At 42.8% G+C, this 16,699-nt stretch overlaps 1 protein-coding gene across 2 annotated transcripts in view; it reads left to right on the forward strand.

Moving 5' to 3' along the window:
- Pgant9 (polypeptide N-acetylgalactosaminyltransferase 9) overlaps positions 1–16,699 on the forward strand; it is a 455,552-nt gene that overhangs the window by 341,570 nt on the left and 97,283 nt on the right. The gene's annotated exons all lie outside the window — the stretch shown is intronic.

The following is a 16,699-nucleotide window of genomic DNA, read 5'->3' on the forward strand; positions in this document are numbered from 1 at the left end:
TGGTCAACGAGGATAATGAGGGAGTAATGCCCGTTGTAGATTTTTTTAACCTTATAAATTACTTACGAACAACAGTGAAACAAGATATCATCAGCAGTTATACATCGTATTTTTACAAGTGCATGTATTCTTGAACTGTTACAATTTCCAGGTCATTCAAACTGGTACCTATTCACTGAAAGCCCTGGCCACGAGAATAATGGTGCTCCTCGGCCTCCAGCGACCAGCGAACTAATTGATCGCATTCACACGGCGCGCGCTCCGGGAATTTACAATTCATTTCGAATTTTCCGTCTCGTAATCAAGTTATTGCTTTGCACTTGAGTCCTTCACGTAGGCTCATCTTCAATGGATGGAAGTAGATTTAATTTCATACAATATCAGACTAGCCAAGGCTTGCATTCGCAGCGGTACTCACTTCTGTTATGAATGAATACATGGAGAAATAGAAACATAAAAAGAATTCCTCTATGCGTTTGTTTCTGAATGCAGACTATTATACAGGATGTTTCCGTGATGACACAGAGATGGTGGAGACGGGTACATGTATTAATTTGAGACAGGGAACTCCAATCCGAAAACAACTCAGTCGTCAGGTTTAAGCCAAATTTGCTTTTTTTAATTTAATTTTTGATTGCCTTCAGGTACCAGACGAAACAGCCAGCTACAAATTCATTAGAATACAAATTATAAACAGTCAGTATACTCTTAGAATACATACACACATATTAATGTTTTACAATATTGCACTTGGATTCCGTCGTTTTAATAGATCTGAGTCCTTACAGAATACAGACACACATACATAGAGAAAAAAGAAGAAATTTAAACAACTAGGCTTAGTTGTTTTTCCGATGTTGTAGCACGTCAAACTTTATAGTTTTATATTGGTGCCCTTTAAGAATATGGCGATTTCATTATACACCTCTGGTTGCTGGATTGATAAAATGCACTGTATGTTGACTGGTAGTTGGAAGTTGATTGAAAGTTAAGTTGTTACTATTTTTTCCGCTGTACATTATGAAGATGGCACGAGAAGATAATGAGGTCAGCGATTTCTTGACGGTCACAGGAACGGTAAGGCAAGTTTAGGACTCCGGTAGAAATGGTTTGCAAAACTCCCGCGATTGAACCTCATGCGAATAAGACAAGCGACGTATCGGCAAAAATTCTATATGGAGAACCAAGGTGAGTGAGGAGGATATGGTTGGACTGCAGCGTATTGTTTTCCCCGTTCCCTTTTTGTAAAATTCCATTCTTCTTCGATTTGCGTTCAGAAACGCTGCTTGATAAGTAGCATATGGTCTCGAATTGGCACTGGTGAATCTAGGCGCTGGCCCAAATGCATTGCTGATCTAGCGAGCCGGTCAACATATTCGTCAAATTTGCTTTGGAACAGTTGTTCAAAATGATGCTTCGATGCAGAGATGACAACGTCACATTAACTTTTGGCGTATCTGGTCGACAAAACTGGCGTCGTTTTAACAATGTTAGAAGTAGAGAGGATTCTTGCCAGGAGCATATAAATACTCTCCACATGACCCCCCAAGAAGAAATCAAGGGGGTTAGATCAGGCGAACGAGATGGCCACTCAACAGGACCTCCTCTTCTTATCCACTTTTCCGGGAACGTCTGATTAAAGTGGTCACGAGCAGCATATTAAAAGTGGACTAGGGCTCTACCATGTTGAACCCACATGCGTTGGCGAACCTGCTACCTACTGAAAACGGCTTTGTAGTAAACGTGCAACTCAGGCTTTTTTGCCTTCTTCAGCATCCATGTAAGTCGCTATCATCATCATCATCATCACGGAAATACCCTATGTATTAGTTATCATGCCTCGTAGCTAACATTATATTCAAATTCAGTATGAAATAATCTGTTTTCTGGTTTATATTGTATAACCTACTCTCTAGCTTCGTAGTAGAATATCGATTTGTTTTCTATTGAAGCTACTAGAAATGATATATTTACAAAAGCTGCTGAGTTAATGCTGAGGGATGGTGTCCTAGTTGTACTTCCCCCATAACAATGATCACCTCGACGAGATAATGGTGTTTGTATTTCTAAGGGCAAACACAATAAGATAACCATCCTACATTAACTCAAATCAGCCGGACTCAGTGGCTCAGGTGGTTTGACCCCTGGCTTTCTGAGCCCGATTTGACAGGTTCGATCCTTGGTCAGTTCGGTGATATTTGAAGGTGCTACGTCAACCTCATGTCGGTAAATTTACCGAGACGTTAAAGAACTCCTGCGGGACGACATTCCGGCAGTTCGGTGTCTCCTAAAACTGCAAAGGATTAGTTAGTGGCTCATACTTAGTAAAACCATTATTATTATTATTATTATTATTATTATTATTATTATTATTATTATTATTATTATTATTATTATTATTATTATTATTATTTAACATTCATCAAAGGGGAAGGGGTCTAATTGTTCGAAGAATAAAGGTATCGACAAAAATAAAGGATGAGATATAAAATCTGTGAATATGGAAGACTCTCTAGGTCTTGAAAACCTAATACTGCTGGGGTACCGAGCGAGATGGCTATGTGGCTAGGGTCGGGTAGCTGTGAGCTTGCATTCGGGAGATAGTGGGTTCGAATCCCACCGTCTGAGGCAAATGCTGGAGCTGTACCTTAATTAAGGCCACGGCTGCTTCCTTCCCATCCTTCGCCGAAAACCTTCGATGTATTAGTGTGACGTTAAACCACTAGCAAAAATACTGTTTAGGGTCTGAAGGAAACAAGAGTTGACGAATGGAGATCGTGTAGGAGATATGAATCTGATGAAGTCTCCAAGAAGTCACCACCGGGCGAGTTGGCCGTGCGGTTAGGGGGCCCCAGCTGTGGGCTTGCATCCCGGATGTAGTGGGTTCGAAACCTACTGTCGGCGGCTCTCAAGATGTTTTTCCGTAATTTTCCATTTTCACACCAGGCAAATGCTGGGGCTATACCTTAAGACCACGGCCGCTTTATTCCCACTCCTGCCCCTTTCCTATCCCATTGTAAAAAATAAAGTCGCCAATCCACACTCCAAAGTTGAGATCCGGTGGTGGAAGACGCTGATTTGAAACAATGGAATCACCGTCAAAGAACATTTCATACAATCTTTGAAATCACTATTTTCATCCAGTTTGCCCATGCCTTTTACGTCATCTCCGAACTCGAGCCACTTCCTCTGGTTTTCTGGAAATATGAGTTGAATGCAGTTTTCTCCAGTGATCATTAGTTTTTGGGTATTATTGTGTTTATTGCAGACTTCAGTCGAAGGCAATCCTGTGTTGTAGCACTGTGGTGTCTGTACACTCTATAGTAGTCCACTTAACACGTAGAATCTCTGTGGAGTTCAGTGTACAGTGCCAATATTCTTGTTCCATTCTTACGGCATTCTTCACATATCAGAAGCATGTCTAGTCGTTTTATATTACTGCAAATATTTCATCTTCTTGATTCATTGTCCGGTAAAATTCAGTTAGAATTGTATCCAGCATATCTTAAGAAAAATCAATAATCTTGTGCTGGTGAAATAATACCAATCTTTCGCCTAGCTTTCAATTCAATAGAACAAATAGGTGTTACATTTACAATGCAGGTCTCTCATGCAGTATAAACTAAGAGCAGCGTTTTTACTCTCCGATCCGTAAGTTGCAGTATGGGATGCGCGCGCATAGTTCTTGACCTTGCAAGCAGCCTGCACGTGGTCGCCCTGACAAGCATCAGTCGCCAGTCTGAATCTCAGCTGTAAACATGGTGAGATAGTTATCATTGCAACGCCGTATTTTCGTATGTAAAAGTTCTGGTTTCACCTTAGTGGTCGACTGAACAGTCATAACTCTCGCTATTGGTCTGCAGAAAATCTTAATGGTGTTTATAAAGTCCCTACTTATGATAGGAAGATTGGTTTATAGTGTGCTGTTAATGCAAGACGAATAATTGGGCCTATTTTTTTTCGAGAGGACCGTAAATGCAGAGAGGTACCAAGATAACATTTTGATGCGATTCTCCCATCAGTTAACGGAAGAGAAAAAATCGCCTGGCTGGTTTCAACAAGATTCAGCCCTTGCTTGTACAGCAGACGATTTCCTTCTTACAATCTCTGAAGTGTTTGCAGAGTGACCAGTGCTGGTCTATTTTCCCCTCGTTCCCCAGGTCTAATAATGTGTGATTTTTATTGTGTGATGAACTGAAGGGAAAAGTGTATCGAACAAATCCTCACACATTAGAGGAACAGAAGGAAAACTTACGAATGAAATCAGAAACATTACAGTGGCAGAACTCACTCTCGTCAGCCAGAATGTGGTTACCAGATACAGTGCCTGTATAACCCAGGAAGGACGACACTTCCAGCATTTTATAAGATGAGATTTCATATAAGATTGCATACAGAGTTCAAGCAGGGCGGCCGCGCGCGACATAAGTTCGGCTGAGGCAGCTGCCGTAACGCAGTGTAGGAACACAGTGCGTTCGGTCTTAGTTTATATGAGAGACGCTGCGCAGATACTCTCAGTTATGATCTTCTCACGTGGATATATTCATATTCAATTATGTTTTCAATACCAATCTTATTTAAGGGAACATTTTTGGTCGCATTGATCGCTGAAAAAACTTTGTTCATTGTATATTGAGGAATAGCTTGCTGAAGTATTTTATTCCCGTCCCGCTTCTCCATGAATTTGATTAATAAAGTAAATTTGCATGTGTATTTTTGGAAACTAAGGTGACGAGGAGAATTCCAAAATCTGTACCGGCTATATAATGGTGCTACGGTAAATTTAATGCAGCCAGCGTCCAGAGGGGACTGAGAAAGTTCACGAAGCGTGTTTGATTAACTTTAATAACTTGTGTAGCGAGGCAAATTAAATAGTTACTTCTTTACTCACAAGCCGGTAGTAGAATTTTTATAAGCTCTTATTTTTCCCCCTTCTTAGGTGGTCATAAAATAATCATGAATATGCAAGAGTCAGTAAAATTCGTACTTTATTGTATATAACTTCACAAATGTCTTGGGCTATATGCCCTCAAAGCATAAGGTAAAATGCACGCGTTACCTGGAACAATGGGAAAATAATAATTATGGAGTGTTACTGGAATGAATTTGAAGGGGAAATTGGTGAATCCGGAAAGACCATCTCACCATCTTTTTCTGTTATAGTTTCCACCGACTAAAGGGAAAACCGTCGGTGACTTAAACACGGTGTATCTAGGATATGAAGCGTTCACTTTTAGCATTTTTGATTTATGTATTTGTTTAACGCACGGCTTTAAGTGCCGGGAGTATCTGAGGTTATGTTCGGCTCGCCTGGTGCTCTTTCTGTTAGACGCACATGGGCGACTTGGGCGACTGGGCGTGAGATTATGATAACGAGGTAGGGAGAGGGTGAAACCCGGTGTCGCCACACAGCGTACTCTTGTCGAAGAGCACCAAAGGGTCTACTCATGTCTCAACTCCTCCATCCGACGGTCGAATCAACATCTGCAGTGTCATATTCCCTCACTCCATATGGAGGTCCGACTCGTTGGCTGAATGGACAGCATACTGGCCTTCGGTTCAGAGGGTTCCTGGTTCGATTCTTGGCCGGGTCGGGGATTTTAACCTTCATTGGTTAATTCCAATGGCCCGGGGGCTGGGTATTTGTGCTGTCCCCAACATCCCTGCAAATCACGCCCTACACATAACACTATCCTCCACCGCAATAACACGCAGTTACCTACACATGGCAGATGCCGCCCACCCTCATCGGAGGGTCTGCCTTACAAGGGCTGCACTCAGCTAGGAATAGCCACACGAAATTAAAAAAAAACTCCATATGAACACTGCGGAGAGATTTGGAATAGAATCCAGGCTTTTGGCAAGCAGTCTAATGACTATACATTGTACACCACCACCTGCTGGCCAACATTCTGGTGGTGAATATTTTTCCACCAACAAGACTCCAACCGGCTAACCACGGTGTCAGACCATTAATGATCATGGCCATCCTTTGAAGTTATGTGAAGAAACAAGAGTGAAAAATGTCGCTGACAATGGTTGTAGAACCCTGCTTAAGGCCCAAGACATCAGTGTTGGAAAGGTCACAGCATTCATGACTCGAACTCAAATCTCCGTCTCTCTGAACGGTATGCTGTCAATCACCACTATAGAGTCAATCGCTCCCAGTTCAGCTGTTCATCATGGACAATCGCCCCCAGGAGGGGCCGTTCTCATTAAATAGTATTCCTGAGGGTTTTCTCCACCACCTCTCTTTACTATTTAAATCCAGCAGTGTTCGTCAGGCCAGCTAACTAACACAACCTCTGGACTTTTCCAGCCCACATCCCTGCATGTGCTATCCAAAGATGTCAGGTTTTACATGTAGGCTCTTTCCGCCTATGTGATTTTTCCCTGACCCTTAATACCACGCCTGAACACCACTTTACCAACACAAACCTTGCCTGGTAACACGTATGACGTGCAAACAGGCAGGTACTCCTACAGTACCTTTCCACTCTCCCCTGGTATCTCTTTCTTCTTAGAAATGAATAGCATGTCGGAGGTAATGTAGATCGAGCTGATTGCCACGCGGGGGAGCGAGCTTCGGGGGCACCCCCGAAAAGAAAAGCCAGGCCAGCTACGTTATACTGACTTCAGATGTGTTCACGTTAGGTTAGCGCTTTCCGTGATTGTTCGTTGAAACTGCCATATCAAGCACAACTACAATGCTCTAAATGCAGGGTCTCTCTTATAATCCCAGACCGTCCAGTGGCGTTTTCACTCTCCGAGACCTAAGTAAGCAATACAGGAGACGCGCGCGTATTTCTTGATCTTGATAGGAGTGTGCACGTGTTCAACCTAACCCAGTCTAAATCCGGCTGTTAACATGGTGAGACAGTTATCATTGCAACACCACATTTTCGTGTGTAAAAGTTAATTTAAGTAGAGTTGGCTCGACGGTTTTGTTTAGTGACTTCCTGGTGAAGTGCTACCTTCATGAGCACAGATTCACGTAGTTATAAATAAATTTGAAACTACTGACTAAATGCTCAATAAAAAAAACATGCGCGCACGCGAAGTTTTAGCAGAGCAAAACCTAGACGACATTGGTGCGAATCTTAAAAAGTCACCGAATAAATCACTCACAAAATTAGCACAAGTAGGGGTTTCGGTTTCTTCTGCACACAGAGCTACAAAGCTGTTACACATCAAACCGTACAGGTTTACATGGGTCAGTTGTTTAAAACCTGCTGATCCAGCCACAAGAGTGAGATATTGTGAGTGGTATCTTGCATTACTGAATGATATTTATTGGACCCACAGCTTGTGCTCTTTTCGGATGAGGCCTGGTTTCATCTTAATGGTCGTGTGAACAGTCATAACTCTCGCTATTGGTGTGCAGAAAATCCTAATGTTGTTTATGAATCCCCTCTTTATGAAGGAAGACATTTCCAGCATCTTTTATAAGGTAAGATTTCATATAAGATTTGCATACACGCTTAAAGCAGGGCGGGCCGGGCTGAGTGGCTAAGAAGGTTGAGGCGCTGGCCTTCTGAACCTAACTTGGCAAGTTCGATCCTGGCTCAGTCCGGTGGTATTTGAAGGTGCTCAAATACGCCAGTCTCGTGTCGGTAGATTTACTGGCACGTAAAAGAACTCCTGCGGGACTAAATTCCGGCACTTCGGCGTAATAAGTTAGTGGGACGTAAAGCAGATAATATTAATTAATTTAATAAACGCAGGGCGGCCGCGCGCGACGTAAGTTGGGCTGATGCAGCTGCCGCAGCGCAGAGTACAAACACCGTGCTCTCGGTCCGAGTTTATAAGAGATACTCTGTAAATTATGACCAGAACACTATGACACTCGGAGCGAAAATGAAGGGAATTGGGCCTACCAGACAAGTGAAATTATTGGGCTGAAAGGGACAGTCCTGTGGAATTTCCCACGGTCATTGACTCAGGGGAAGGAGTCGGACGGTGATTCAAGCGGGTGCAAACAGCTAATGTTTGGAAGCGATTGTCACTGGTGGTGGATGACATATAATCCTCTGAACTACAATGAGACGGTTCACTCCCGAGAAAATCATTGCGTCAAGTCTTAAAATCTTTGTGTTGAATCTTGTCACATTTTCAACTCTTTCATGTTAGGTAAGGAACACTTCTTTGGCTCATATTCGTCTTCTTTTTCCCACATCTGTAGGGTTGCGGGTGCGAACTGTGTCGCACATATGGATTTGTCCCTGTTTTACGGCCGGATGTCCTTCCTGACGCCAACCCTATATGGAGGAATGAAATCACTATTGCGTGTTTCTGTCAACACTTCTTTGGCTCTCTCTGCTGTATTTCATTTTAAACTTTAATACGACTCACTTTGAATGAATTATAAACTGTACATTACCTTCTAAGACTACAGCTAGAATACTTTAACTATGAAGAAATGAAGTCTAAACATCATTTCCTGTATCTTCCTCTGCATCTCTAGCATATTTGAAAAACTACCTTCATTCTTATCACTTTGTTTCACTTTTACTGATTCATACGCACCGCTAAACACACGTGTTGTTAACAATATATCTAAGAACTGGACGAGAAAACTAATAGTTGAGCTGTACATGGAAGGGTTAACTTTTGTGGCAAACTGCATAACTACTACGTATCAGTATCAGTGGCAAAAATTTGAGGTAGGCCACTTGGCGTAAGTCACTCTTAGTAAGTTCACCAGCCGATGTTTTCCTTTAACAAGTTCACGAGGGTTTGTACCTGTTACTTCTGTCCTTCACTGGTTCAGATCCATAAAGCAATGTCCTTGACACGCCAATAAGTCACGAAATGATGAGATATTGCTTTTTCTCAAAGTTAGACTACAACTTCCTCCCCGTGTAACCTGTCCAACTTCCTGAAGCTACGTCTTCTCTACCCTTGAACGAATATGTCCACCCTAACCCCCAAAACATGGGAAGAGACTATTGACAGGCAGAAAAAAATGACATCCCATATATTCCAGTGATGTAGATGAAGGAAAGAAGAAAGTAATATTTCTAAAACAATATTCTGTTCGGAGATGGTAATAGTTACAGATAAAGTTTCCGTTCACGAGATTAACAGAACGTTGTTTGCATTAAGTATCCCACAAATTTTCGGGAAAAAAAAAGGAACTTTAAGATACATAGCGTTTCTTGTTGGGATCTGGCCATGTTCGTCGCCCAGTACTTAAAAACATTCCACGAGAGAACTATGAAGCTTCACAGTTCGGGGATCACAAGTTTGAATCCTGGCTTTAACATTGACAATCATTTGAGTGGTTTCTACCGGTTTTCTTCACTCCTCGTTATTTACGATATGGTACCTTTCTTCCACTTACACACTATACACCTAAATAATTGCATAAGCACACTACTATACGCAAGTACCCAGAAGTGATTACTAAAGATGTCTTAAGCACCTAATACGAATTAACAGTAATAATCTTGATACCACTTTAATTATGGGTCATGTACACTGAGTGGCCAAAAGTCACGGAAAGGGGTGTCCCATTAGAATATGTGCCGTGTATGACCCCTGGGCGTTGCGGCTTGCTGCGGCGAAGCTGAGCAGTCTGTCACAGACAGCAGTGTCGTGAAGATGGCAACACGCCACGAGTTAACCGACTTTGAACGTGGGATGATCATTGGTGCACGGCGCATGAGCCATAGCATTGCGTAGATTAGACTCGAATTCAGGTTTTCGAGGTCAACAGTGTCGAGGTGGATCTTCATATTGCAGAGAGAGTGTTACCACGTGCGTACACCGCCGCACGGGAAGGCCACAGGTGTTTAACGAACGGACATCACGTCGCCTCCGCGGAACCATACTGGCCGCTCGACGGGCTACTGCGAGTCAGATCACCGCCGAGTTGAATGTTGGGTGTCAGGAACCCATTTCTGCCAGGACTGAAAGAAAGCAACTGCACCGCATAGGCTTCACCAGCCCACGACCAACTCGTGTCCCTTTGCTGACACCTCGACACAGAGCTCAACGACGTGCATGGGCTCGCGAACATCGGCAATGGACCATGAATCCGATGTTCCAGTTGTATCGAGCTGATGGCCGCATGAGAATGTGGCGTACGCCCCATAAAGCTACGGATCCTGCGTGTCAACAGTGTTCAGGCGGGAGGTAGCTCAGTTCTAGTCTAGGCGGCGCTCACATGGTCGCAATTAGGCCACATTGTCCGGCTGCAGGGAGCGCTGACGTGTGCACGTTATGTGGACATTCTTCCAGACCATCTGCATCCCTTTCTGGCCCTAGTTACCCTGATGGAGATGCAATGTTTCAACAGGACATGCGGCATGTCACCGCTCTGCGGTGTCACGCAGGTGGTTGGAGGAGCACTCCAGTGAAGTTACGACCATGAATCAACCCTCCAGATTCCCCGATCTTAATCCAATCGAGCATTTGTGGGATGCTGTCGATGCTGATGTTCGCTTCATGAACCCCGCGCTACCTACATAAGACCAATTGTGGGTAGCAATGTAAGATGTGTGGGTCCAGATCCCTCCAGAACTTTTCCAACACCTTGTAGAGTCGACGCCTCGCCGTATTGCTGTCGTTTTGAGGGCTCGGGGAGGAGCAACTCGTTATTAACGTCACATTCAGTGTCTTCCCATGACTTTTGGCCACTCAGTGTATTTTATTAACAGTGAGTGACGCACTAGAAATAGTGCATTCACCGGGCGAGTTGGCCGTGCGCGTAGAGGCGCGCGGCTGGTAGCTTGCATCCGGGAAATAGTAGGTTCGAATCCCACTATCGGCAGCCCTGAAGATGGTTTCCGTGGTTTCCCATTTTCACACCACGGCCGCTTCCTTCCAACTCCTAGCCCTGTCCTATCCCATCGTCGCCATAAGACCTATCTGTGTCGGTGCGACGTAAAGCCCCTAGCAAAAAAAAATAGTGCATTCACTATAAATCGTCATAAGAAAATGCAGATAAGGAGAGGGAATCTATATCGTGCTTGAGGGTAATAAAACGCCGTACTTGTCGGTACTTTTATCACACCGAATTACTTGACTGTCTACCCTTGCTGAATATAAACATCTATGACTGACACAAACTTTGCTTTTACGAGGTCAATCGCGACATTAACTTTTATATGGCTGTTTATAGCCATACGTGCAATTCAAAGTCCTAGTTTATCACAGCCATTCCAGACGACACACATTAAGGAGAAGTGCTGTTTAACGCGTAGCATGCTTAACGCGAGGAATCTGACACAAAGGCCTCGCGTTATTTCTCTGTACGAGTTGTCACACACCGGAGACCATCCATTGCTTAGAAGTATCGAACGCTTTTGAGAAATATGAAATGGCGTATGACTTTTAGTGCCTTGAGTGTCCGAGAACATGTCGGCTCGCCAGGTGCACGTCTTTTGATTTGACGCTCCTAGGCGACCTGCGCGTCGTGATGAGGATGAAATGTGAAGAAGACAACACGCCCAGCCCCCGTGTCGGGGAAATTAACCAATGATGGTTAAAATTTTCGACCCTGTCGGGAATCGAACCTGGGACCCCTGTGACCAAAGGCCAGCATGCTAACCATTTAGCCATGGAGCCGGAAGCTTTTGAGGAAATCATGTGGTATTACAGGAATCAAGATGTTTTCTTCATTTATGTTTTAGTTTCCTTATGATGGACCGTGATTTGTTCATAGCTTTTAAAAGGAAACATGTAAATAATAATAATAATAATAATAATAATAATAATAATAATAATAATAATACCCGCATAGGTATAAGATATAATGAGTAAACAAAATGGAAAGTATGTTTCATATCACAAAAAATATATGCAATAAGAAATCTCTATCCTGGAACTTAAAATTAAGACATCAAACAGTGGCCCAGCCAGAAACTGTATATACAGCAGAAACTCTTAAACTTACAAGAATTGGGGATCTTGAAAAATTAGAAAAAGTTGAAAGAAGAATTTTGAGAAAAAAAATACTAGGACCTATAAGAAACAACGATGCCGAATTTATACTACTATGAAAGAGAGAGCTGTATTTAAAAGTTGAAAAACTGACAACTGTAATAAGGAAAGGAAGACTCCAGTTTCTTGGAAACATTTATAGAATGAATAACAGTAGACTAACTAAATAAATATTCAAAATATTGAACAGTTACAAATCCAAGCCAACGTGGTTCATTGAAATTGAAAAGGATATGAAAAACGCTGAAATTAAAATAGATACGATAGAAAACAGAACACGTTTCGGAGAAGTAACACGAAAGGCAGGATTTTAGGAGAGAAATAAATTAACAACTGGAATAAAATGGACTCAAGAGGGAAAGGAGCAACATTCTCTGAAAATGAAGGAAGTTTGGAAACAAAACAAGTTAATTGCAGAGAAAAGTAACCAAAGTTGATTTATCGTACCCTAAAAGGGTTATTCGAAGGAGAAGAAGAAGAAGAAGAAGAAGAAGAAGAAGAAGAATATCCGCACTGAGCAGCCAGACGATAATGTGCTGGTCTTTTGAGTTCAAGTTCGCAGATTCGATCCCGGTTCAGTCCGATTGTAAACCGTGAGACGTAAAACTAATAATTCTCCAGCCACTGTTAGGGGAAAAAATGATCTTCATTCATCAAAATTATATTTTCGTTAGTTTCTTGACAGTTTAGTATCGATGGATCCTATAATGATTCCACACTTCGGATTAAGTTAAACCGTCAATTGAGTAAGCTATGTTCCTCGCGTAATTATGCAGCAGATGGGACCACTGGTCTACAATTGAATACGACACATCTAACCTTCTGTAATTTAAGTTGATGAATTGACGATAATTGTACACCGTCGACACATGGGGAGTTCGAAGTGGAGACCGCTATATCATCACAGATAATCGGGGTGTCATCACAGTAATGCGTTCTGTTACCTCGTTAGATGGATAGAACATGGTACTAACACCTATGTGCGTTAATATGTTGGGCTTAAAAGCTTCCCAGCCCATTCCCAAACATTCCATCGGATATCATTGATTCCCCACAAGCATCCTGGGTATTTCGAGGGATCGTTTCCCAGTCTATAGTCTGGCGTACGTCTCATAACATGATTTCTGCTTGTTAGTTAATTATGTAACATTCTGACACTTCACCACATAATTTGTGTACTTTTCATATAGCTGTTAGTGCGGGGAATGTCCGAGGATATGTTCGGCTTCCCGGGCGCAAGTCTTTATATTTGACGCCCATGGGTGGCCTCGCGTCTGGATGATGATGATGATGATGATGATGATGATGATGATGATGATGATGATGATGATGATGATGTAGAGAGAGGTGACACAATGTCGAATGGCACCAAGGGGTCTGATCAAAGCTTAGCATCCCCATCACCGAACTCGATAGCTACAGTCGCGTAAGTGCGCCCAGTATCCAGTATGCCCCGGAGATAGTGAGTTCGAACCCCACTCTTGGCAGCCCTGAAGATGGTTTTCCGCGGTTTCCCATTTTCACACCAGGCAAATGCTGGGGCTGTACCTTAATTAAGGCCACGGCCGCTTCTTTCCCATTCTCAGGCCTTTTCTATCCCATCGTCGCCATAAGACCTATCTGTGTCGGTGCGACGTAAAACAAATTGCAAATTGGATGCGGGATATTGGCTAGTGTCGTGCAAAACACGCTCTATGCTCGGTTTATATATTCGCGTACTTTATCTCTCGAAGTCCGGTTCCGTAGCTAAATGGTTAGCCTGCTGGTCTTCACAGGAGTCGCAGGTTCGATTCCAGGCAGGGTCGGGAAATTCAACCATCATTGGTTAATTTCGTTGACAGGGGGCTGGGTGTATGCGTCGTCTTCATCATCATATCACCCTCATCACGACGCGCAGGTCGCCTATGGATGTCAAATCCAAAGATCTGCACCTGGAGAGCCGAACCTGACCTCGGACACTTCCGGCACTAAAAGCCATACGCCATTTCATTTATGTCTCGAAACATTACGTTTTTGCGTCAATGGTGGACTCACGACTGTACACGAAACTGTCAATAATTAAACTCATATTTGTATACAGTACTATGTTTCTACACTACACTGGTAGAAATGGTTAATGGATTTCACGTGCTGCTACGTGTATTCCTTCTGGCTAGTGTACTTTACGGCTCTATAACTTCATCATTTTATTATTATTATTATTATTATTATTATTATTATTATCATTATTATACCGCTTTTCCCACATCTGTATGGTCGCGGGTGCGAACTGTGCCACACCTGTGTATTTGGCCCTGTTTTACGGCCAGATTCCCTTCGTGACGCCAACCCTGTATGGAGGAATGTAATCACCATTGTGTGTTTTTTTGGTGGTTGGTAGTGTGTAGTCTGAATATGAAGAACTTTACCGCTCTACTGTATATACGAAAACTAAATACATGTTATTAATGCATAAGACATCCTAATTATATTTCGCTACTACCCATACCAAAGACATTGTGTGTAAACTGTACAAATTAATGGCATTATAACACACAAAGTTAAATATAAACCTCAAAATTAATGGAAAAAGTCCTATTTCTCAAAATTTGGAATGAACTGCAAAATAATTAGTTATTATTTTGATTATTATGGATTAATAACAAGTCATTGACTTGGTCTGGGTCTAGCTGACACCTTCGACTCGTAAAAAGCATTCCAGCTTACTAAAGTTTCTTTCGCTGCTTGCTGGAATGCACAACGTACGTCTAGCAATTACTGACAGAGTGGACAGACTGAGTGCATGCTCCTTCGCTCCTTCCACTAGCGCAGTAGGTCGTCGTCATTTTCACTAGCATTCATATCGCAGTACATCTGTACTTCGTCAACAGAAGCTCAGTCGTCGCTTATTCACTCACTGTTCTTTTTCTTCGGAGGCTCTTGTAGACTGGTCGATGCATGCACAGTGCGACATGAAGGATTTACAGAGAGACCAAACACCTTGTTTAGTTACTTTATTTCTCATTTTAACTAAACAAGGTGTTTGGTAGACGCTGGGATACAATTATTTAAATAACTGAAAATGAAAACCTACAACCTGTTTTCCAGTCATTGACCGGGTCAGGGATGGAATGAATGAAGCAGATATAGGCTATTAGTACGATGGGGTCGCCACTCCCAAAGTGATTTATTAATGAGTGATAGATGCTATGAAATGAGAATGGAGAGTGTTGCTGGAATGAAAGATGACAGGGAAAACCGGAGTACCCGGAGAAAAACCTGTCCCGCCTCCGCTTTGTCCAACACAAATCTCACATGGAGTGACCGGGATTTGAACCACGGTATCCAGCGGTGAGAGGCCGACGCGCTGCCGTCTGAGCCACGGAGGCTCACTTAAATAACTATACACAGCAAATTATATTTTCTTTCTTAATCTGTTTACCCTCCAGGTTTGGTTTTCCCCTCGGACTCAGCGGGGGATCCCACCTCTACCGCCTCAAGGTCAGTTTCCTGGAACGTGAGACTTTTGGATCGAGGGGATGAAGCTGGGAAGGAGGACCAGTACCTCGCCCAGGTGGCCTCACCTGACTATGCTAAACAGGAGCTTTGTGGGGGATAGGAAGTTTTTAAGTGATAGGCAAGGAAGAGGGAAGGAAACTGCCATGGCATTAAGTTAGGTATCATCCCGGCATTTGCTTGGAGGGAATGTCGGAAACCACGGAAAACCACTTCGAGGATGGCTGAGGTGTCAGTAGAACCCCTGATACTCAATTGACCTCCCGAGGCAGAGTGAACCCCGTTCCATTCCACGTACCACTTTTCAAATTTCGTAGCAGAGCCGGGAATCGAACCCGGGCCTCTGGGGTGGCAGCTAATCACACTAACCACTACACAACAGATACGGACGCAAATTGTATTACGAATCTGATATACAGATGCGTCTGACTTCGTCCATTACGGCCTTCCTTTCATCTCCTTCTAACATTTTCAGGTGGCGAAACGGAGGCTTAATGTGACTATTTTTTGTACAGTTGAGACTTGTACCTTTTCACTTAAGACCTCGTGAGCTCTGATCTTTATCTTACGGATTTCCTGAATGTAAAATGTAAAATCAAGGTTCAGCATAATATTAGTGTAATGACTATATGCATATTACTTCAGTGACAAACTGCAGAAGTCAACCATTAATAAATACTTCACAGTCTGATTCATTGACTGAGCAGTGCTGCCGCAGTTCATGGAACCACAGGAGTATTGCGTAAATTTTTGGTGTTGTTTCATGTTCCAGGTCATTTGTGAATGGTTTAAGGAAAGCTACCATCTGTTCTGAAACCTTGAAAATCATAGACGTCTGCCTTGTGCTGTTCACTGCATAAAATCATACTGCTTAAAAACAGACTGTAACGTCGCATAGAGACTACAGTATTCCACCTCGTAAATACTTCTTGCTGCATCGTTTTTCGAAGCTGGGCAGCAAGACTTTTTTTTTGTTCAGATACATCACCACAGCCTTTGCGGCGTTTATTGTGTTTGCACATTCCAGAGCATCTTCCATAAGAAATCTCATTTCATCGAATACGTGTGCATGTGCTGTATTTATACAGTGAGCAGCACAAGGCAGACGTCTATAATTTTCAAAAGATTTCTTTATGTTCGAACCCTGATCTGTTACGAAAAGCATGTCTTCATCATCACACTGCGGAATGTTCAACGTGAAAACTTCCTCAATTAAATTTTCACTCGTTTTCTTTGTATCTGGAAATCTGGTAGTAAC

The sequence above is a fragment of the Anabrus simplex genome, chromosome 4 (assembly GCF_040414725.1).
Source record: "Anabrus simplex isolate iqAnaSimp1 chromosome 4, ASM4041472v1, whole genome shotgun sequence".
Classification (NCBI taxonomy): domain Eukaryota; kingdom Metazoa; phylum Arthropoda; class Insecta; order Orthoptera; family Tettigoniidae; genus Anabrus; species Anabrus simplex.